We start from the raw sequence: 22,413 nt of genomic DNA on the forward strand, positions 1-22,413 counted from the left end.
AGCGAGCTAGTGTAGCAAATGCGTTTGTATTTTATTCGCTTCACTGCACCGAGCGCCGCGAGATCGTCGCCGGAGCACTTTAGAGTATATTTCATCTCCAGACGCAGAGATTAATCCGGAGGATAATTGTTTCGCGTTTCGAGAAATGCGAGCGCACCGTTACTTTGCTTCCAGATTAGGCAGCGATACGTTTGTTTGCAGGGTCCCCTGCATTATCGAGTGCAATTAATGCGCGAACAGTTACAACGCAGTCTCGAGTCGGTCCAGAAACAATTTCAGAAACACGCGGAGCAGGGGGAGAGAGAGAGCGATCCATTTCAGGGGAAAAGAAACAGCCAACACAGGCTGTTTGGCGCGCGGCGCCGAGGCGGTGCGAGCGCATATAGAGAGACCGACGACGCATTTGCTTAAAAGGGGCATTAAGCACCGGGGCGCAAGTGACGCCGGGGATTTTACACTTTGCCGCTGAGATGCGTGTGCCGCGGAGAGTGCGCCTCGGCTGTTTTCTTTGTCCCTCTCTCTCTCTCTCTCTTTCTCTCTCTCTCTCTCTCTCTCTCTCTCTCTCTCGTGAATAAGGCAGCATCGACGGCGGCGGCGGCACTGCACGCGCGGATAATGCATACAGATAGGATTGCGCGTGCGGGAGAAGCTATACAAGGAGCGCTCGAGGGGAGGCTACCGGTGCACCGAATGCTTCGTCCAGCGAAAACGCGCTTTAATTTAATTCCTCTGAAAAAAGCGGATTGCGGAATAGCACAACGGCGATAATAACAAAAGCCGCGTATACGAGTGTATACGAGCACACGCGCAGAGACAATAAAATTCAGCGCGAGAGCCACTTTCGTCGTAGAGAGAGAGAGAGAGAGAGAGAGAGAGAGAGAGAGAGAGAGAGAGAGAGAGAGAGAGTAGCGCAGTGCAGTAACGAATAATAGAGGCCGTACGCGCGCTGAGAGAGCAAGAGGAAACGAGAAAACGTAAAATTCGCGGCGGCCGCGCGCTTAAAAAGGGGGTCGAAGAGGGAAACAAGAAAACTTGAACAATGTCACGCGCGCCTAGCGCAAAGTTTACTGCGGTCGGTGGCATCGTCAGTGTTTAGCTCAGCTCTGTGTGTACGCGACGAGGAACGTTTATTAGCGCCTGCAGTAACGAAGTTCCGCGGCGGCTGCCTCTCATTTCTCTGTCTTCTCGCGCTCGGACGTACACACGCGGCTTTTCGAATCTTCCCTTATTTCTTTTTACAGCCTCGAGAGGCCGCCCCCACTCATCCCTCTCCCGTGCTTTTCCCGCGAGAACTTTCTTATTTCTCCGCTCGCGCAAACGTTTTTATTGTCTTCATAATTGCCCGGCCTTCGTTTTATCACCTTCGGCGCCCGAGCGGGAATGTATAAAATTAAAGTGAACTTTTTCTCATCGGCGATCCGCATTTCGTCATTTTTCTCCTCCCCGTGCACTTTAAACACCTACTCCGTGTACGCCGCGGGCCTGTACGTAAGCTACTTAAAAAGTTTGCGCGCCAACGAGCTGCGTCACCGGAGAGTCGTTAGGGGGCGATGCATCGGCGCGCCTTTAATTAAAAGTCCGGAGACCAGTGCAGCGTCTCGGCTTTCTTCCTCTTCCTCCTTTTCCCGGCGCTGTCTTCTGCTCTTTAGTCTTCGAGGTGCTACGCGACTTCGGTTACTTTGGCTATTAAAGCGAGTAGCGGTTTTTTGCTTTTTCAACTTTTCCCGCCATATTTCACTCGGGTTAGTTAGCGCGAGCTCTGCGAGGGGGTGTATCATTTCCGCGAGACTCTCGAGCGGCTGCTTCTTCTTCTCCGCGTATTGCTGCCCTAATTGTCAGATACTCCAGCAGAGCGCAGAAGCGCGGCTTCGCAGATAATTATTTTCTGCTTTGCGCTCGATATTTCAGCTGAATTACAATAAGCAAAAATACGCGCTGTGCGAGCGGGAACAACAAAACGCAGCGCGTAATTAACGAAATGCATCAGCCGCGAGCTCATTTGCGCTCTACTTTTAATGAAACAAAAGACTCGGTTATTGGCATCAGTTTCAATTACGCCGGCTTTCCATTACGCTTTCATTAATCTAACAAAAATAATAAAAATTTGCATATTCATCGCGTACGTCGCGGATGCGTGGGCGATGCTGTGTGTATGGACTCGAGTTACGCGCGCGAGCCTGGATTTAATTCAATCTGCATTTTTTGCACTCACTCTATACCGGCTCCGCTTTCGAGCTTAATTACCGCTCGTCGATGAGATCGCGCGGAAACGTGCGTGACATTTTTACGTCGTTACGTTATTCCTCGATCATTTTTCGAGTAAACCGCGCGTCAATTTGCGAATTCGGTTATTTATTTTTGCGATCGACGAAAAAGACGGCTCGCGAACGGAGAAATAAAGAGAGGATGGGAAAGAGAGCGGCGAACAGATTGCGCGCAGAAGTGGAAGAAGAATTGAGAGGTATAAAGAAAGGATTGGACAGAGGGGATTCGGAACGTATGATTCACGGCAGCACGCGCTCATCATTTGTTTGACTATTCCTCCTGCGCCCGAGCGGCTATACGGGGATCTAATCCAGTCTTGCAGAGACCACCAGAAAGAAAGCGCGCATCGTTGTTTTTTTTCCTCGATTTCTCGTCGTCCCCCGCTGAACAGCCACCGAAATCCAGCGCTGATACTCGTACATCAAAACTTTCTTATTTGGCTTTTGCGTGTGGCTAAACCGCAGGTACGAACGAATCTAACGAAAATTTTGTTTTGTTTCTCCCGCTATCTCTTTCTCTCTGAGTATAAAATCGGTCTCTTGGGCATTTCAAGGGCGCCAAGCCGTCGCGAGTCCCTATATTCAACGATTCCGCTCTGCAGAGGCGGCAATTTACGCGAAAGTTGCAGCGAAGAGGGCCAAAAACAATCGGAGCTGACTTCGCCGCCGCGGACGGACATAAAAGTTCGTCCCTTCCGGACACACGGCGCGGCCATATAGCTGGGGTTATCCATATTCACAGGTTGGTTCTCTCTCTCTCTCTCTCTCTCTCTCTCTCTCTCTCTCTCTCTCTCTCTCGCAAGCGCCGCTCGTCGCGGCGGATTCATGAATTTTCCATCGTTTATCGAGCTTTCCCTCGGAGTCCTCTCGAACAAGCTTGCGAACTGTGCTCGGCGAAAATAGATAGTGGCTGTTTGCGCGAGCAACGCTAATCGCGGCGTGTTTAAAGTTTTAATGAAAATTATTTTTACGGCCTTTACCGAAAGTTTTCCTTTATACCGCGTTCGAGCTTTGCGCTGATGGTCGACTGAGGATTGAGAAATAACGGATCGAGTGCGTAAATCGAAGCCGAAATCAGTCCGCGAAGAACGAGGCATAAGACCGGCGGTAGGTTATTCCTTAAATTCTGATCCTTATTTATCGGCCGAAAAAGAGAGAGCGCGAGAGAACCGCTGCAGCCGCAGCCGCTAATCCCCGGCGAATCGGACAAATATTTATATAAATATCGCGCGTCCAGCGCTTGTTTCGCCGATATTTATACGCGCTTCTTTACAGCAGCAGAGCGGCCGCCGCAATCCCGGATTATTTGCTCGCTGGCTTTCCGCACTTCGTATTTCGCGCCACGCGCTTTTATGTAATGACTCTATAAATCTCCCGTAAAGGTTTTTATCAGCTAGCGCCGCGGGATTACGGATATATTCTATTGTAAAATAGTGGGCGCGCGCGTTGAAAAACGACTGGCACGCAGGGAAATTGCAGCGGCGGCGCGAACTGGCTCTATTGATTTATCGTTGTGTACGCGCGCCTAAATGAATATTTTTATTGGAGACGCGCGTGGGCGATACGCGGAGGACGATTATTAGAAATTCGCATTCGAAACGCGAACAAAGTCAGAACTAATTGGTGGCACAGAGCAGCAGCGAGTTGGATCATTAAGAAACAAGAGAAGAAGAATGTTTTCGCTCGTGCGCACGACGAGAGACGCGCTCGGCCTACACCTCACAGCAGCAGCAGCCCACGTTCGCTGATGGCGAGTAGTATGTAGCGAAAAGGCGCGGAGAACGAGCTGCCCATAAAGGCGAATTTCCAAAACGGCTCCTGAAAGGGGCCTAATGACCCTTTTGTGCGCCCCGACGATCGAGCTTGTATACCTATACTCGTGTTCTCTTCCTCAGTTGCGCGCACCCTCGCTCGCTCGGCCTGCGCTGCAAGAGATGACCGTAAGTCATTAGGGAGCCCGCCGCCGCTGCTGCTTTATGTCTCTCGCACACACACACACACACGTACCGTGAACCCATAAAATTATCCTTCGACCGCCGCGAAAAAGCTCCAGGCGGACGTCGGTTTATCTGCTGTTGACGTTATCGCCGATGCTGATTTAACTCGGACACGGAGCAGCTCATCCGCTTCGAGCCAATCGCTTATCGAGACCTTATGATTCCAGATTTCATTGTGAGCTATCTCGCCAGTGCATCGCGGAGCGTCTGCAATTTTTCAGAAATTCTTGGTGAATACGTGAAAAAAGTAACCCCGCGATGGCCGAATGATAAGGCCATTCATCGTGGTGTCAGTCGGAGAAAAAATTTCGGAAAACTAGGACGACGAACAAAGAGCAATGCTGGCAAGTATACGCTCGCGGCTCTTTAATTAACGGCAACAATAATGTGGACGGGCTTTTCTCTGGAATTGAAAAATTTGAATGAACGAGAAGATGGATTACGTCTATTATGTGCATTTTCCCTCGCGCGCGTTTTAGTTTTCGTACTTTTTATTCGCGGAGATCATTTCAATTAAACAACATTTTCCATGGCTTTTCCGAGTAACCGATCGCGGTCAAATCCTAGTTCTTCAAATCTAGTTTCGTTTCTCAGAACATCTCTATATAAACGGGGAGCTATAGAAAGGTTATGCGGAGAAATAGAAGTTGTGTCGACACGCTGCAGTATAAACGGAAGCAACAAAAAGGGGAATTCCTCTCGGGTAAGTAGGCCCTATACAGATGGCAATCGGCGCCTGCATTTTGCATGGAACATCTCCTCGGTGCTGGCTGTCTAATTCTTGCGGATACATATAATTCATTCGCCGCCGAGCAAATCCCGCAAAACACGCGACAGCCCCGAGAGATAACCCCCCGAATTCGAAATGCAATTTTATCTCTCTATCTCGACGGACGCATCTCCAGCAGCCGGCGGCAGTAGAAGCCCCCGCAGCAAATCTCGCGGTAATTGGCAGACGTCTTATCCGATCTCTCTCCGCGCGCGCAGATGTCGAAAGGAAAATCCGCGGGGGCGCGCGAATTGACGCCTGTCTGCGACTGCGAGGGAGATGCGAAAAGAGAAAGAAGCGCTGCTGCTGAGCGCGTTAACTATGAGGCGATCTCTCGCCCTCTAATACGCCGCGCACGTGACCGCGCCTGACGTAATTGCCCGACGCCTCGCCGCGGATATCTCGACCCGACCCTCTGACGCTGCCGGGGATTTTATCTCCGCTGCAGCGCGCGAGAACGAGCTACTGTTGCGCTTCTTTCTTTCGGCTCGTCTCTCTCATCTGCTGGCTCCGATGCAGTTTGCCTTTGTACGCGTTCGCGGCTCGCTTTTGGATTTCCCGCCGATTTTTCGCCATCCGATCGGCGGCCCGTTGGATTGAAGAGAAGCGTGCCTCAACGCACGGAACAAAGCGAGTACACACAGATATCCGCTATCTTTTAATCCCGAGCCAGCGTGAAACAATACTCTGGGGTGACGTTGCTGCTCGTTATTTGCAGATCAGTTTTCTCCGCGCGAGTACAAATCGGCGCACACCCTACATGCTCGCTCCCCGATAAGCGGCACATCCTACTGCGACCTCAAGGTGGTGGCCCTATCTCCTCTCGGAGATCTAATGATTTTCTTTCATACGTTCGGCCATTATTCTTGACGAGAGAGCCCCCCCGTATACTATTCCAGTTCATATTTTTCTCGTGAGCCCTTTAGCATCGAGATGCTCGGCGTTTTCACGGGCGTTTAGATAGAGCCGCAGGGCCTGTATTAGGCCGGTTGCCAACAGACTGCTTGCTTATCGGAAAGTCAAGCCGAAGCCAATCGAGGCGTGTGCCGCGAGCATCGATTCTCTCTCTCTCTCTCCCTGTGACCGGAATAGGGGACTTTTCGGATGGCGTATAATACAATACTTGAGGCCCCTTCTATACTCGGCTTTTCTGCGCAGTACAGCCTTCCCAGCGTTTTGATTGTTGTACGGTTCTGGCCTTTGACTTACCGGCGTACGAACGCGCATGGACTGTATCGCTGGCTTTTGACGTACCTGCAACAGAAAAAGAAAACAGACGGGTTAGATCGAGGACGGTCGAAAAAGCCTGCTCCGAAGCCGCGACCTGTCTCCATGGAGATACGGCAGTCAGGCGCGCGGAAAATCGAGCATAAGCCCTTATTTCATTATACGCGCGCTATGGCTTCGAGATGGTGTCAAGAGCCGCTGCAGAGAGGAGCAGCGGCTTTGGGGGCGCGCGAGAGAGGCAATTACTTTCTAATCGAATTCCGCTGCAGCCGAGGCATCGCAAGCCGATGCCGCCGCGGCGCTTCGAGTTTCGCGCGCCTCATCCCTCTTGCGCGATCTCGACGCGACTTTGGATTATTTATTTCCCCGCGACTAACAATGTCGCTCTTCTTATACGCGCGGCTCGAGACTTTCGCGGCACTCGAATTTGCGCCGCGAGAAACTGGCGCAAGAGTATTCCTCGGACACTTCAGCCGACATCTCGCGCTGGCGGAGGATTGTCTAAAAGGGCCTTTTCACTCCTCTCAGCACCGGCGGCGAAATCACTCGGCTCCGTATCCCGAACTTGTATATACACGTATATGAAGCGCTCGGTGCATATCTCGCGCGCGAGATTGGAATCCGCATGTAGCGAGGAGAGGAGTCTATCCAGCGGGGCGCAATTATAGCCGACCCATTTTCCGGACAATAACGAGCGAATCGCCAGCAGCAGCAGCAGCAGGAGGGCCTGGAATCCAGCCAAATCCAGGCGAGGTTTGTTAAGCCGGCTTAGGTTTAGCTGCTGCTGCGCGGCGGCACGCGAAGGTCGCGGACGAGCAGGAATTTATTGCGCCCGGCGAATAGTCGCGTCACGTCGCGAAATTTCCGGGATATTGCAGCGGAAAATATTCCCCTATTTTCTCTCTTTCTCTCTCTCTACTTCTGGAGCGGATATATACTTGCACTCGTGGGACTTGATAACGCCGCTAGCTCTCGCGCGGAGAGTACACTCGCGGCCGCGATTTTCGAGAGCAGACTTATGCCGCGCTCGGCTCTGGCTTTTTTTATGTGCCGCTCTCGAGATCTTCCTCTCCTCTTTTTGGATTTTATGCGCAGCGGCGGCTTTGTTGCACTTTCGCGGCGCGTAACGAACTACTCCGGCGACATATTTTATTCAGCCGGCGCGTGCTGCATTTGCGATTGAAAATGCAAATGGATGTGCGGTGCGCAGGCGTATCCACTTGGGAGAGTATGAAAATGGACGCTCCAACTTTTTCCAGCTCTCCGCCGGTGAGTATTTTACTCGGCACTCTTCGTTGCGATTCATTCGGTTCACGCGCTCGATCCGATCCGAGGCTATTATAAATATATGCACGAAAACGGATTCGCAATACGCCTCTTGAAATATGGAGGATATCCTCGAGAAAACAAGTGCCAAAAAATGATCCATCAACGCAGGGGCGAGACAATGCGGCCAGTGTTGTCCCGATAATGAAGAACGCGAAGGTGCCCCCCTTCGTCGCTCGATCGGGGTTGGCGATCTCTCGTAATTACTTCTCTCGCGCGCGCCGAAAAACGACGTCGAGTGTCGACGCCGCCCGATTGATGAACCATCGCCCGCCGGTCATCGCGCCGTAAATAATGAGGAGCTCGATCTCTCTCGCTTACGCTCGCGAGTGGCTGTATGAGGTCTTTATTAATGCGCCGATCGCGCGCTCGCCGAGTTATTGTTTCGTTGGGTGGGCTGGCTGAATGCCTTCTTTTGTCGCGTCGATTTTTCTCTTCACCTGACGCCCGCGAGCCGAGGCCTATCTCCATTCAATGCTAAATCGAACACGCTGTAATTACACAGCCGACTGGATGGATATGAAAGAAAAATTCACATTCAAAGTGGTGCGCTCTCGACGTCGAGCTCAAATCCGCGAAAGTCATCGAGCAGACGTTGAAGAAGAGCGACGCAGTCGCATTACCGCCGATCAACGCGTCCGAGCGACACTGGCGTCGCTTTCGGTGAATGAAAGATGTATTCTCTTCCCGCAATTTCTGCGCGCACGGCTCGTTTGCGCGATAACGCCGAGCGCCCTGCATCAGCTCTCGATTGGAAACGTCAGTCCGCGGTGGAATTTTCTTTGCGAAATCCCTCCGGGGAGTCGCGACGGGAGGAAACGTTGTTTCCTCTGTATACACTATACACGGTAGACTACTGCGGAGAAGAGCGAAGCGGCCTTTATTCCGCTACATTGAGCGCCCGAGTGTCTCGTGTTCCTTCCGCGCGGTTGCGGCCCACCCGCGGGAATTTCGAATCCGTAATTGCGGCTCTGCGTCTCTGTGTACGCGAATTCATCCGAGCTTAGCCGTAGTTTCCAAAAGTAATTCGCAAAGTGCGCTCGCCCCGATGAATAAACCCGTCGGAACGATTATGCGCGGAATGGAGACGTCTCTCGGAAAGTCATTTATACATCACTTCTCGACGATAACCTCTGCTCTCCGCGCGCGCGGGAAAGAATAGCGCATAACGAGCCATCAGGCTCGCGCATGACGTAAAGCTTCATCCGGCAGTTGTTCATCCTCTCCCGAGAGAGATTGTTCGCAAAGTACGCCGGAAATTTATCGCTCACGACGCTTGACGAGTCTTTTACAGCCGCGTCCGAATAAGAGTACGCGAGGAGGAGAAGATTGAGAGAGAGAGAGAGAGAGAGAGAGAGAGAGAGAGAGAGAGAGAGAGAGAGAGAGAGAGAGAGACGCGCGAGTGGGCAGATATGCGAGTCGTCTCGAAAAGGAGATAGCCCGCTGCATCGCCTTTGCGAGGTGCCGCCGTAGGTAGCAGCGGCGCGAGACTTAATTTGTCGGCGAAAATCCTCCGTGGGCTGCCGCGTGTACGCGTCTTGTATGCGCCTTCTCATTTCACGCCCGCATGCCTGCGCCGCCGATGTTAACACGAACGGCTATGCCGCGCGAGGCGTGAAAGATCTGATAACGGCCTGTACAAGCCATCGACTTATTAAATATTCGCTGTATCTTCGTCTGAAATATTAATTTACAGCAGCGCGAGTTTCGCCCGATCGCACTCGCGCTCATTTCGCAGGCGTCGCCCGCGTCAAAATACGTTTTCACGCTCGTTCGCCGAAGCCTAATGGCCCGCGACGGGCAGAGCCGAGCGAAAGATTCGTATAATAATATCACTTAATCCCCCGCGAGGCAGCAGCGCATGCAAACCGCGCGCGCCATCGTCCGATAGTGCGCATCGATCAAAAGACAATGGCGAGGAGAGCCGCCCCGGGAGGAAGGACTGTTCCGCGATCGATCCGCGGGGAAGAAGGAAAATATGGCTCGGCGCGGCGGCAGCAATGAGAAACGTCAAAGATGCTCGACTTTATTACCGGGCCGGCGCTCGCGGACACTTAACGCGCATATTTATCTCTCCGAGAGCAGCCGGCGGAGAGAGCACGAGAGAGAGAGAGAGAGCCGTGATTTACGGAAGAGAGCCCCGAGGAAGAGGAAGAGCTCTATCGAATCGGATTTCGCGGCCGACTGATGCATCGCTCGGACAGCCCCGCCGTTATTTTTCAATCCCCTCGACTAGCATACAAAACCGGAGACCGGAGGAGGCTACTGCGATTCGGAGCGGCGCTCCGTCTTTCACTTATAATTGTCCTTTTTGCGATCGGCACGTTCCTTCCCTGACTCGCCGATAAATGGAGCGACGAGTCTGGCTGCATCAGCTCGCTATAAATGAACTGCGACTGCGAGAAGCTTTTTCGAAAGTTCGATCGGAGCTGAGTATTTATCATTCCGACGACATCCGCACGGTATAAACAAACCCAGTTTTCAACTCGGACGGATTCGAGTTTCATTGATTCACTCCGATGAAAATCTCGCAAGAGCCGCGAATACAATTTCGCCGCTCGAGAATATGATAAAGCCTTTCATTTATGCACGTTACACCGCGACAGCGAAAAACATTAATAATTCAGCGGGGTCCGAATCTGCGTATTTTTGCATAAATCAATAAACGTTGCTTATTCATATATTTTACACGCGCCGAGGCCATAAAGACAACAATGTGCGCGGCGGAAAATGGAATAGGCGGTGGCTAAAAAATATAGCCGAGAGAGAGAGAGAGAGAGAGAGAGAGAGAGAGAGAGAGAGAGAGAGAGAGAGAGAGAGAGAGAGTAGCGCGCTCCTCCCAGGCGATTTTCGAACTTTTTGAGTGAGTGTGTATACACTGTGTAGAATGCCGCCGGGGCTATTATAGCTCCGAAGCCCAACAGTTATATATGTACTGCATACTCTCTCTCTCTCTCCCTCGCTCGGATATTCTCTTCTATACTCGAGACTTGGCTGCTGTTGCCGCGCGCCGCCGCTGCATTCGGGGAGCACATTAATCTCGCGGCTTCCGCGGCGGATAAAGTGCTTCCGATGCCGCGGCAACTCCTTAACTCCTTCCGAGCTATGCGATTCTAGCTCTTCATTTTTCCGTCTGCCGCGAGTGCAACCTTTCAGCTTCCGCATAATGCACTGTTTCAATTCGTCATTGGAGGTCTCTATAAATTCTCGCGATCAGCTCATTTTTCAAGCCACGACGACTTAAAATAAAATCGACGACAATAAAATCTCTATCGGCGCATTATTATCGGGGCCGATCGCCGAGAGCGCTCGCGGCGGGCCACATAAATCTGTCACGATAGTCGTAAGCCGAAATTCGTTTAATTTCCCGCCCGACACGCCGCGCGGCGTCGATTCGAATATAAATTGCTTATAATGCGCGCCGGAACTGACGATAAAAGTGCATTCGCACGACTGCGCTGGGAATCGCGTTTAACCCGTCGATTTTCGTCGCTTTGAATCTGGATACGATATGTTTGACGCTTTCTTGCGGACGTACGCGCGGCGACTTTTTTATTCTGATGCGAAGCATGACGACAATCCGGCTCATATCTTCGCGAATTCGGGGGTTTTACGCGGACGTGACGCTATCGCGTTGTTTCGGACGTTATCGGCTTTTCGTATTATTTTATAACGCGCTCGCGCTGCCGATACGATAAATCATGCTCTAATTATTTATGGGCATTTATCGTGCGCGAATTCATGACGCGCGCGACCGACATTATCTTCGGTTTATTAATAATTTTGCATTCGCATTCGACATACATTGTACGTTGCGCTCACGTCTCTGTAGAAAAAAGAAGCTGGCTCGCGGCGGATACAGAAAATTCAAATGACGCTTCAATGTCGCCATGATAATACCTACGCGTACTCTACATACCGCGCGTCCGGATCGCATTATTTACCGCAAGTCTCCTTGACTTTCAGATAAAGCGAAGCTCCGATGAAATACAGGCTGTGTGTGCGAAAATATCCGGAAATAAGACTACGACAATTGGCAGTCATCTCGCGCGAGTCTGCTTTGATATCCACGTTATACGTGGCCTGGTTATAAGGCTCTGCTTTCTCTTCCGAGCGAATATGCCGCGCGCTTATTGAAGTGCTGAATCGCTTATCGGACATTTCAAATCAAACGCTCCTGCTCGAGCTTAATAGAGTTTCATTTGTCATCGGCTTGTTATGGTTATACCGGGCTCCGAAGGTATTGACTGGAAAATCGCCGCCGACTTTGAGATTTAAATCTTATTACAGAAGCAATAATGGCTCAATCAAATGGCTTTCTTCGGGCTTTACGTAACCTACACTGCACGAGCTTACAACTTTATACACGACCATTCAATTTTTTCTCAATATGCAAACGTGCTCGTGATCGTGCACCCATTTTCTCTCTGGTATAAATCAAAATTAATTGAAACGTAGAAAGTGAGCAGTAGTGGGTGTATACATATTTTGATCCCCGAGAATAAAAAGAAAGTATCAACGATAACAATTTGCAAGCCAGACGTTCCGCGCAGTTCATTACAGGATAATAATTCCTCGTATTTACGATACACTCTGTCGTTTGCATAAAACACAAACGTAATGCAAAAACATTATTGCTGCAAACTCGTTCCCGATACGTGCGCGGTCCACATCGATCGAACGGCGCGCACCGTGACGATTAACAGAGATGCTATCTCTGCTTGGCACAACTCGCGGAAAAATCTCCGATTGGAAAAAGCGAGGCAGCGCACCGGTAACACGGGCACCATCGGGCCAGACGAGTCGAATAAATTGTCCTACGGCCGCGCTGAAACTTACACCCGTCCCCGAGCGCGACAAACGTATCAATAAACCCGCGGCCGAAACAGCTGCACGGCAAACCGTCATTAGACTATATAGTATATCTATGCTGTACGCAGAGAGCTCGTCGGGCTACAAAAAAGAGACGTTACAGCAGGCCGGTGTGTATAGGTATAGTTTTCACGGCGCCGAGTGTTATAAATTGGCCGGTTTATTTGCCCTCGGCTGCATAGGTATGCGCACGCTGACACGCGTCCATCCGTCACGGCGACTATCGGTATACGCGCGTGGGAGAGAAAAGCTCTATTTGCATATTTGATTGTGAGCGGCACGCGCGCGAATTCGCCGCCGCGATGCAAATGCGGGAGGCGAGAACTGATTCGCGCGCGAGCGCCGAGATCGTCGTCCTTTCGTTTGTTTTACGGTGTACGACAATAATGAACGGAGATGGTGAGGGTAGCAGATGCGGCTCTTTGTCGGTCGCGTGGGTGCGACGATTTATCGCCGATACAAAGGTGCGAGCGATCTCAGAGGAGGATGAATCGTCACATTGGATTATGATTTTTTTCGCTCAATTTCGCGTTTTCGATTTTCGCAAAATTATTCCCGCGGGAATAAATAAGGCAATCAAAAACTTAAAGCGATGTAAATCCGCCTTTGAGGCTTTGTTTCATTTGCAAAAATAACTGTCATACGAAATGATGAAAGGTGCAGAGCGAAATCCGATTCCCCCGTCGATTCGCGTTTTGTGTACATACGGCCTGCATCAACACGACCAGAGTAAAAATATAAAATGCGCGCATTAACATTACAAACGAAGCAAAAATGTTCCCGATACAAAGGCACGCATCGGGAATTCCGTTGATTAAAAGCGAAATCGTGACCGCGGAATGCGAAATTTTACGACGACCACCGCTGAAACTTCATCGCATTGCCCATTATTTATCGAGTATAATGGGGGGAGGGAGGCCCTCGATTGATTTTTCCATATATCGGATATGTTGCACGCGCGGCATCCGATTATTCGAAACACGGATATTCCTCGAGAGAGAGAGAGAGAGAGAGAGAGAGAGAGAGAGGGACGAGAGACTGCACGCGCGCGCGGATCATTTCTCTCCTCGAGTTCGACGCACTTCTTTTCCTCCGCTTTTCTATAGCGCGCGCAATTGTCTCGCGCGCTTGTCGGATTTGCAAGTCAATGCGCAAGCTCGTCTCTCCTTCTCCGGGCAACTTATCGCGGCCTGGATATCCGTTCCTCGTTTTTGCGGAGCTTCGATTTTCGCGAAAAACCAATTTCTGTCGCGTCCTCGACGTCTGCGATCGAGTCGCGCGTTTATCGAATAATCAATCGGCAGACGCACTAACGCAGCGGCTTCGGGGAAAAATCTATGAATTCGCAAAATATCGGCAAGCGCAGCGGCCGAGTAGAGGTCGCGCACGTGTAACAACGGCGAGGCCGCCGCTGCAGCTTCTCTCTCCGTGTATGTAATACCGAGCGGCGCATTCGGAGAAAATATTAGCACACAATGAGAATAGCTGAACTCTCGCGGCTAACCGAGTGATTTTTACCGGGAAACGAGTACAATACCGCACATCCCCTTTGAGCCGGCCCTGTGCGCACGAGGAGAAAAAGCGTTGAAAAAGGAGTAGGCGCGCGCAAAAACGGACTCGAGCGAGAGAGCGAAAGAGGGTGCGCAACAGTTCAACGCGGGTTTAACGACCTCTAATTACCTCGCTGCGGCGGGCAATAATCGCCGCTTTTCCCGCGCGCAGGCGAAATCGGCGAGCATCTGCTACCGCGCTGCGGACTACATGCAAATCCGGCGGCCGTTTATCCTCCCGGAGCGATTAGGCGCGCTCATTTAACAAACAATGCAGCGAGGATCCTGCTCGCGCTTATGGAGCGCTTTCGCTGCTCGCGTGTCGCCGGATAATATACGATGCTGTCGCGGCTACCGTTCATACTTTTTTCTCGCACACGAGAGGTGTGTGTTTTTGGAGATGGATTCGAGAAAAAATGAATCGTCGCCAGCGAATCACGCTCGGTCGAGCTTGCATCGTTTATATTCCGGGCTGCGCACACACACGCACAGGCCGCAACGACTATAATATGCGAAAACCCACGCGAGCGCGCGACTACGGCACGAAAAAGCCGGCCACGCGCGCGCCTATTACAAAGCATAAAATCGTCATATTTCATCGATCTGTCGACAATAAACGCTGTCGCGATATTACATATGCGCGCGAGCGAGAGAGCAGCTGGTATACCCACGAGCATGAGTTTACGGGCTGATCGAAAAATATGACGCCGCGCTGTAGCGAAAAGAGAAAATAATTGTTCGACGGACGGGAGCGATTCTTGCGTACGTCGCGGCGCTCGCGCGATCGGAGCAGATTTAACGAGCGAAATGAACGTGATAAATCCGCGATGTTCTGCTGTATAGTCGGGCGAATTATTGTTTCTGCTTATCGGTATGTCGGTGGTATTCTTTTCGAGATTGTAGCGCTCGCGGTGCTGTAGATGTGAAAACCCGTTCGAAGACCAAAAAGTATCGAGTAATCGATTCTACTCTCTCTATGTCAAGTATACGGGAAGCGGGGAAAATAATGGCTTTCTCGGTATTTTTACAATGTATCGATGGCCCGAGGCTTCAATCTGGATTTATGGCGTTTACGAATAGTTCTCGATGAAAATTCTTCCGACCTACACGCACAAGCCGAACGGGGAACTAATGAGAGCCATATTTCAGCTCTCCATCGTTGCTCTATATTCCGAAAAAGATAAGATCCGTGCCGCCCTTCTGTATAATATTCAATTTTAAAGAGTAGCCGGCCGGCTGTAGCTGCTCGCCTACACGCTTTCGGAGAGGGCAAGAGCTGAGAGAATAAAAAAATCACGAAAAGGAGCTGCGCAAGGATCTCGTTCTCCTTTTGATACCCGGGCTTAATGAGGCGGCAGCGGCAGTGCTCTCGAAAAATTAGCAAATTAATATGCCCCCTCCGTTTTTCCCCGATGCGCAGCTCCGCACAAGACGCAAACAATCGGAGTAGACCGCCCTATTCCCGCAGAGAGCGTCTTACTTGCTCCTTTTCTCCTCGACTGCCTCGGTAGCGTAAGCAGAGATAGGGAGAAACCCCGAGACTAAGATGCTTCTTTTCTTCGTGGCCCTGCGCCGAAAAACCTCTCTCTCACGAGCCGCGCGTTCATCTCGAATTCTTCCCCTCGAAGAAAGTCAAGACCCTTTCATGCCCTGCGCTCGCACGGGGCTTCGCGCTATTGATTATCAAAAATTATTGGCTGTAATTTGACGTTGCCCGGCGTATAATGGCGGGCGAGGCTCTCGCTCCGCCGTGTCCGCGTCAGCTATACATAACGCAAGAAGAAAAGAGCGGCTCTCTCTCTAAGCGCGCAGTTCGAAAAAAGGCAGCGGCGCCGCAGGTTCTTGATTTATCGGTCTGCGGCCGGCTGGACAGTGCAGCACGCGAGCCCACGGCGGCCAGCTCGCCTCCTTCTTTATTTCCCTCGATCCCGAAAGGAGCGACTCGGCTTCGTTATCTGCGCTGCTGAGGAGAGAGCTAGTAGAGACAGAACTGCAGCGCAACACTCGATAAATTCGAGCCGGCCTTTTTTCCACAGAGCTCTTCATCGCCGCAGCCGCGATGCTGGCAACGAGAAGACTCTATCGGGAGGGGCATTGGTCGCGTTGGTGTATGCACGCGGAGATTCGGATTGAGAGATCGGGGCCGTCGATCGGAGCTGCGCACGGAATTATTATCTCTTTCTACGGATTTATGCTCCTCGAAATTAATCACCAGCGGTTTGATTAAAAATTTCGCGCAGCGAGAAGCAACGAAATATGTACGAGGCCTGCGGAAGTGTAGATTAAAACGCGGGTGGAAAGCAGCGAAGCGAGAGGAGAGCAAAAGAAGAGCTTCGATTTGATAATTATGTTGTTTGCCGTTGGGGCGAGCGAGAGAGAAGAAGAAATAAAATAGCACTAAGGATAGCTCTGCAGGCGAACACGCATTCCATTTAAATAAACACGAATAGATTCCCTTTCTCCCTCTATAGCAGCTTCTCTCGATGAAAAAAAAAATAACGAGACTAATTAAAGCCACACACGCAGACCTGCGCGCACGAGAGGAATACCTCTCGCTTTCGACCTCCGACGTTCTTATAAACCCGGGGATATCCTCTCTGTTTTCGGCCGGGCGAAATTGATTTTTTTACCGCCTCCACCGAACTTTTATTTCCTCGAATCCTTTATCCCCGGCCCTCTCTTTACACGATCGACACACTGCAGCTTCTTATTTTTTCGGAGCCGGAGAATCGGCGCGAGGTCCAAAAGAGAGAAATATGCCTACATCTCCGTATAGAGAAGGAACACACACGCGAGAGAGAGAGAGAGAGAGAGAGAGAGAGAGAGAGAGAGAGAGAGAGAGAGAGAGAGAGAGAGAGAGAGGGGTGACAAGCGGGACTGCATAGACTGCACACGAACGCGGAGGGACGGGGAAACTGCGTGCAGCGGGAGAGAGCCGAGCTTTTACAGACCTTTACGTATTTGGAGGACGATCGACTCGTAAAACTTTGACAGCTCGCGGCGCTCGTATCCGTTTTACGAGTTTAGTTTAAGGTTTTTATTCCTTTTCATTTTTGGCAACGGCCGCAAGCTGCTCTCTTATACGACTGATTCTCTTTTTTCCTTCCTCTCTGCGCAGCTATACACTCGCCCGCTCGCGGAGAGTAATCCTTTGTGGCACTGCGCTGCGCGTCTCTGTTTCTCTTTCGAGACTGACTTACTTTTTTACTCTCCTCCTCCGTATTATGCCCCGGCGCTTGATCCTTTTTTATCCCTTTGTTCTCGCGCTTTTACGCTTCCCTTTTTATTATTACGTTGTATTCGCGCTCTCGTTCTCTCTGACGCCGAAACTCGAACAATGCTCTTTCTATCTATCTCGAGGTTTCGTTCGCCAAGGAACGCGCCAGCATCAGCCGATAAATTCCAATCTATTTAATATCGAACAACGCGGCGTGGAGAGAGGAGGAAAGCGATAAAATCGGGCCCGATAACGATTGCAACGAATATTTCAGCGCGCTGCAATAATTTCCTTTCTTTTCGTCGCGCGATCCTGCGGATAATCTCGCCTTCCGCGCGGCGTACAAGCATTTCCAATTGCCGGCTTATCGGCTATCGGCTGCCGCGCGCATTCGTAATCCAAGCATCGTTTGTCGCTACATCTCGCCTTACGCTCGTTGTTTTCCTCTCCCTCCTCTAGTATCGCGTGTGTATCTAATCGTCCTCCTCTCCGAGTTTACCTTCCTTTATATTATTTATACTTGCAAAAAAGCGCTGACTCAGGAAACGCAAAGTAGCTACGGAAAATTTCTCCCGGGCGTTGAAAGGACGTAATGCGATTCATGAAAAAAAGTAAATTTCAGCAGTACGCGCGACGAGGTAACGGAGGGAAGCAATAGCGAAAGGCTCGAGATGGAGCCGGTGCTACAGAGCTATGGGGGAGAAAACGAGTCTCGGGCTAAAAAAGTCGGAAATAAGACGTCGGGAGGGACGAGAGAGGTCTCGCGCGAGCGCCTGATGAAAGGGTTCGACGGAAACTTTGAAATCGAAGCTGGATTTTTTACCACGCGTTTTTGGGCGGTTCCCGCCGGGGAAAAGGGCCCGGCGCGAGGGGCGTACTTTGGAGAAAAAGAGAAATCGTAAACCTGCCTATGTGTACACACCAATGGCACGAGATTATACGGAGCGAGCGAGCTGCGTGTTATGAATTTATCGACTCTCGCGCACTCCCATCGATTTTCGCTACGTCTTTATTTCAATTTCTCGCCCTCTCACGATATAAATTTTCGAGCAAACAAAGATTATTCGAGGCGCTGAAAAATAAACTCCGATAAAGTGTACGGTGTCGAAATGCGATGCGAGATCGTTAATCAAGGCCTCCGAAATATTCATAAAATATAACGTCAAACGCAATATCCACGATATCGCGCGCGCGCACCTCTCTCTCTCTCTCTCTCTCTCGCTCTCCCTCTCGAATAGCCAGCGACTGATGTCGCCCCGTATCACGACACGTTGCGCGGCGATAGCTGAGAAGGGCCCGCGCAATAACTTCATTCCGTGTCCAAGGTCCGCGCGTGTGTACGCGATAAAAAAACTCGGCTCGACTCGTGTCGCGACTGCGGAAAAAAGGGACCGATATGTACGTGCCGGCGTATCTTCTCTCGGACGCGGCGCTAATTTATAATTGGCTCGTCGTCGACGTCGCGCGAACAATAATTCCGAGTATACACATAGGTGCCAATCGTCGCGATAAAGAAAACATGACATTCGCCGGGCATAACTTCAACGGCTGCCTTTTCCCGAGGATATGCATCAGAGCGGCTCGTGTGTATGTGCACGTACACGCACACGTGCAGGGGGATAATGCTCGACGGGGGGAAAATGTTAAATAATCCAGGAATGCAGCCCGCTACTCTGAATCCTTTTATTTCTCGCAGTATGTGCCGCTACCGTGTGCGTGTTCCTATACGTGTACTCCCAGTCTTTCTTTCTTTCTATCCTTCTTGCTTTCGCGCGAGCACTCGGGCGATCCTGCGCTTTTTTATGGGGCCGCGCGTATATGCACCGCGACGCTTTAGCAAACATAACGGTTCTTCATACTTTATCGCGCGCGCGCGTCGAGTGAGGGGCAGAGGGAGGCACGCGAGAGAAAAGCGCCCCGTTGTTTCACAGCTGTAAGCGTTCTTTGAATTTTCCGGAAATAATGCATTGCTGCAGTATCTGCGTATGCCTTTGCTCTCTCCCTCTCTCTCCCAAAGCTGTTTATTATACCGAGAATTTCCTGGCTGTTTGTTTCTCCGCTGCGGTTCGAATGAAATTAAGGACCTCCAGAATTAGAATCCGTAGTTTCGGATTTAATTTAAACCAAGCTCGGCGGGTATTGTTATTCAAGTATACCACCAGAGAGCAGCTGATCTCGCGTTTCCATTTTCGCGCGGCGGGGATAACACACTTTGAGCCACCTTATACGGTCCGCCGGGAATCCCGGAATTTTCCGCGTTTTCTATTCCGGCTCTTCTGTCTTGGCCGCGCGCGCGTTTGTCGGACCCGCAGCTCACCGTACACGGATATCCTTTTAGCCTCCTGCTGCACTTTCAGGCTGTGGTCGCGGCGAGAGTTTTCGCCGTGCGCCGCTAGGCTTTTTTCGATCTAATTAGGGAGGCTTGTTTTCCCCGACGCGTCGAGGGATTTATCGCTCGAGCCGTATTTGGCGATTTCTCCTTGTGCTTTATGATTGCATCTTCGCGAAAATCTTTTTCCGCGAGCTCGCGCTGCTGCACATGTGCCAACTCATCCATTTGGCTCGGGAATCGCGCAGAAGCGAAGTTTAGCGCGTGTTTGCTTCCGCCCTTGTTTATTCCTTGTGTCAGTCTCCGAGCGCCGCTCTGCTGCACATATTTACTTATGTATTTTCGTTGCGACGCTGCCGCTGCGGTGTACCGCCTCGAGGAAAAGAAGACAGCGGGGTCAAAGGCACACGCGAAACTTTTCTCCTCCGTGTATTTGTTCGTATAACCGATCGATAAATCGATGTTAGCCAATTCGGTTAAAAGCCGCTCGTATCTCGCGCTCGGAGGTAGACGTATCTCCTCGCGCGAGCGCAAAGAATATAGCAGGGGAAAAGGAGCCTCGAAAATAAAGATATTAACCTCGGCGCGGCCGCCTGATAAATTGAATCATTATTTAGCCTCGCTCCTTTTTCGGCCGAAAAATGCAGACTGTCAATGCGCGGCGCGTGAATAAGTTATGATATTCCGCGGTATTACCTGCGCTGCCGTTAAGACCTCGTCCCTCGTCTGACGAGGGTCGCGGCTGAAATTAATCCCGCATATTTTAATACTCAATTGCGCATTTCGCGAAATTGCTCGTGCGAAACATCGCGAAAGGAGTTCAACTCTTTGTAGGATCTGCGTGTGTCGCACGAGATAGAAATCATATCAGGCGCGGGAGCAGGGAGGGCCGTGAGAATCCTCGCCGATCGAATTCGACTTAGAGAGCGCTGCAGCAGCAGTAGCCCCGCGAATGGAGCATAAATAACTGAAAGTCGGGGGGATCGAGGAAAAATGCTCGGCTCGAAGGTGAAAAATGCCGAGGCAATTTACGTAAATTCAGCACTTTATAAGCAGCGATTTCACACGTCGTTTTGCCAGACGAGCAGTTCCTACTTATTTAGTAGACAAGCGCGAAAGAGCGAGGAAGATAAAGAGAGGAGCTCGGGAAAGCCCTGCGAGGCATCGCTGCAGCGCACTGCGCCGAGAGGAGGCGAATATCTCACGCTGCAGTGGAGAGGAGAGGCTCCGCACACACACACACATGCAGACACGTCCCCGTAACCGCAGAAAAAAAACGCGTCGACGACGGAATATAATATATGCAGATAGCGCGGAGATACGGACGATAATTACGAGCGTTTAAGGGAGGCGAAGAAGTCGCCGCCGCCGTCGCGTCGAGATGTTGCAGGACCGCAAAGCGATAGAGAACGAGTGAGCGGCGTGGGTCGCTTCGATCTAATAACACGTTGCGCCGCGCTTCCTCTTGACAAATATACGGGCGGTCGGAAAAAGACGCGCCGCTGAATTTAATTAGCTCGGCAGACATTGTCGCACAGTCATGTGGGTTACTTTCCGATACAACGAGATCCGGTCGCTCATCGCTCGCGCGGGATGGTCGGGATTCCACTAAATCAAAGAGACCGTCAACTCGATTAGGCGTATACGTCGAGCTGCGCGCGATCGCCGGGAAAAATCTTGAGCACCGAGGCAGCGGTAGCATCAGGATGGTAGTCCTTTCCAGCGAAATTCCCATCAGCCTGATTTACGCGAGCTACACTCCCGCATGCCGCGGCGCACTCGCTAAACAGGTTTGCGGTCGCGCCCGGCAAAGGGGGCGAGATCCTCCCTGCGCGACTGCTGCATCGAAAGCGAGGCGGAGCAGGGAATTTCGCCCGAGGGACCGGGCGCGCTGATGCCGCCGCGATGCAACGCCGATTCGATGCCACTTCTCGCTGCAGCGGCCTCGAGCCGTCCGAGAGATACGCATCCATAGCGCACCACGAGCCTCTCCCTTTTTCGCGAGACGCGTCAAATAGTCAAAATCCAAGCGAAGCGCCCGCGGAGATGAATTTTCCTGCGTGAATCCGACTCAAGGGAGGCGTGCGATAAAATCAGGAGAGAGGGATCAGCCTTTCGGCAAAAGGGGGTGAACGCGGAGTGAAGGGAGGAGGAGGAGGAGTGGAAAATGGTAGCTCCATCGCGCGCGCGCGCGCACCGCAGTAAACACATACGACCGAGCGGCGCGTGCGTCAGCGAGAACAAAGGCCGCCTGCTGCTGCTGTGCGCGCGGGTATTCTCAGCATCTAATTTAAGGCGGCTCTTATATCCTCGCGGACTCGCATCTCTCGACTTTATCTCGCTCGGCCTCTCTCCACTTGCTCTTTCTCGCTGCGTGTATAGAGAAACGCCCCGAGATGATCTGCTCGGCCCGCCGCGCGCGCGAGTGCAAAATGAAAGATAAGCGCGGTAATTTAGGGATCAAGCCGCGCTAATTTTCGATAATTGCCTGTTATTTCGCAAACGCCCTGCTCTCGCCTCTCCCGGCCGAGCTTTTTCGTTATGCAGGCACCGCTCTTTTCGCGCATCTTCAATGCTTTTTTGATTGAGCTCAGAGCTGACTAATGCCGAGGAAGCGGAGCTGCATTAATTGAAATCAACCGGACTAAATTGGAGCTTGTCTCTTGGCGAGATCTGCACGATCGCATTAAGAAAGCGTCATCGCCGCAGCATGAAAATTCCGGCCGACTCGCGCGCGCCGAGAGATGGCAGCGGTCCAGCTAGCGTCAATTGAATATCATCTGTTTTTAAAGCGCGTCGCGAGCTGAATTGAGAATTAGCATTATGTACAATATTTTACTCACGACTGACTCGGTGGAAGAC

The 22,413-nt window shown here is 51.4% G+C and overlaps 1 protein-coding gene and 1 long non-coding RNA gene across 2 annotated transcripts in view; one reads left to right on the forward strand and one right to left on the reverse strand.

Annotated features, from left to right (window-relative positions):
* The window catches only part of LOC100116545 (roundabout homolog 2), a 297,500-nt gene that overhangs the window by 31,206 nt on the left and 243,881 nt on the right, over positions 1–22,413 (reverse strand). The gene's annotated exons all lie outside the window — the stretch shown is intronic.
* Positions 2,526–4,795, forward strand: LOC116416095. Its single transcript, XR_004226607.2, has 3 exons — positions 2,526–2,729; positions 2,819–3,006; positions 4,429–4,795. It is a non-coding gene; the product is annotated as an uncharacterized LOC116416095 (long non-coding RNA).

This window comes from Nasonia vitripennis, chromosome 1, assembly GCF_009193385.2.
Source record: "Nasonia vitripennis strain AsymCx chromosome 1, Nvit_psr_1.1, whole genome shotgun sequence".
Lineage (NCBI taxonomy): Eukaryota > Metazoa > Arthropoda > Insecta > Hymenoptera > Pteromalidae > Nasonia > Nasonia vitripennis.